Source organism: Arachis ipaensis, chromosome B04 (genome assembly GCF_000816755.2).
Source record: "Arachis ipaensis cultivar K30076 chromosome B04, Araip1.1, whole genome shotgun sequence".
Taxonomy (NCBI): Eukaryota; Viridiplantae; Streptophyta; class Magnoliopsida; order Fabales; family Fabaceae; genus Arachis; species Arachis ipaensis.
The window spans coordinates 131,964,629-131,966,581 of NC_029788.2; positions in this window are offsets into that span (position 1 = coordinate 131,964,629).

The following is a 1,953-nucleotide window of genomic DNA, read 5'->3' on the forward strand; positions in this document are numbered from 1 at the left end:
TACAGCTACATTTATTTATAAGGATAAAATACTAAAATATAAATATAAAAACACAAAATTATATTTAATAAATAAGATATAAATAATAATATTATATTTTAAAATACTAAATTAATGTATTTTAATTTATATTTTAAAAATATATAAACACACAAATAAAACACAATTTATATTTTATTTTTTTATTATTATTATTTAATTTTTTATAATTATATTTTTATTTTATATTTAATTTATTAATAAATAAAATATAAAAATACTAATTTTTATATTTTTATTTTTTATGGTTTATCTTCTCTTCTTCTTCTCAAAATCAAACGCAATGTGTGTTTATATAGCTTAGAGTATAGTCGTTTTCAAGTAATAATAAAGCGTTTACTTTTGCAAAGTGAGCATACTTTTGTGTGATTATATATGCATATGATGAATGAATGATGATAGATTGTGATCTAACACACTTGGACTTGGACAAGTACGCACATACATAGCATGCATCAATAGTAATCATTCCAGACAAAAATAATCATTATAACAATACCAAAAAAAATTTAATAATAATCATTATAAAAAGGTACATATATATATAATGCATGTGTGACTATGTGAGCAGCATATTTCAATAAACTAAAGAAATAAAACTTTGACTCGTCACTTCCATTTTTCAAGGAAAATATTATTTATATATTTAATTATTGAACACTACTTAATCTCATTAGTCATAACAACAACACTTTCAGGTATCAAATTTGGTTAGATGCTTAGTTTTAGGATATTACTACTCTATATATTTATATATATTTTATTTATTTATGATGAATGTTGTTTTAGTAATAAAGAAGAGGATATGCATGCATGGGTCACGTGAGAAGACATAAAAGAGAGGTTAATCGACAAGAAAGGACGCACACTCCCTTTTTCTATGGAGTATGTATGTATAGAAAAATTTTCAAATGTACCGAAAAATATGGGTGTTCTAATTGTTTTAACTGTTAATTTTAATTAATATATGCTATATATATTTTTTATAATTCAGATTAACGATTAAAACGACTGAAACACCGGTGTTTTCGGTATATTTGAAACTCTTCTATATGTATGTAGTGTACCTATAGCTAGGTCCGTCTATTTTTTCACTTTTCCCACCAAAATTAATTATTAAAAATTATTAACTATATATACCTAACAGCAAGCAATAGCAGTGTAATCTTAAGATTGTAACTTCAGAAGAAAAATATTAGGGAATTAATATTTTTAGTGAACAAAATCGGTTAGTAATTTAATACTAAATTAAGTACAAGACAAATACAAACGAAAAATATTAATTTTTAATATGTATAAATTATTTTTTAACCATACTATGTGTATATCATTCTTTGGCACCAGCTTTACTGTTGCATAGCTCACAAATGATCTGACTTATGTCTAGTAGAAAGTTTTGTTATTTTATTATAATATCCTAATGTTAAGTAAATTATGATGATGTTGGAATTGCATGGATGTAGCATAATAGCTGGAGGTAAATAAGGCAGAGCACAAGAGAAGAAGAGAGACAAGTGAGTGACAACAATGAATCTCAACAAAACATAAAAGTCAGATCATCATCACACGCGCTGCGACAGCAACAGACAAAAAAGCCACCCCTCTCAGCCCCATCAATTGCATCACTCTCTCTTACCCTTTTAAGCTCTCTTTTTTTATTTTCATTTCATTACTATTTTAATTATGCAGATATAGTTTTGTTATTCAGAGGATAGAAAATAAAAAATAAAGAAATAGTGAATGAATTCCTCCAATTTATTGGGAGTATATATTTTTTCTATTGGAAAAATAAAAAATAAAGTAATTGATAGTTAAAAAATAGAGTTTGAATCTAGTAAACAAAAATTAATAATTAATCATTTCTTTTTAAATAGATAAATACTTAGTAATGATTATAATAGTATAAACTAAAAT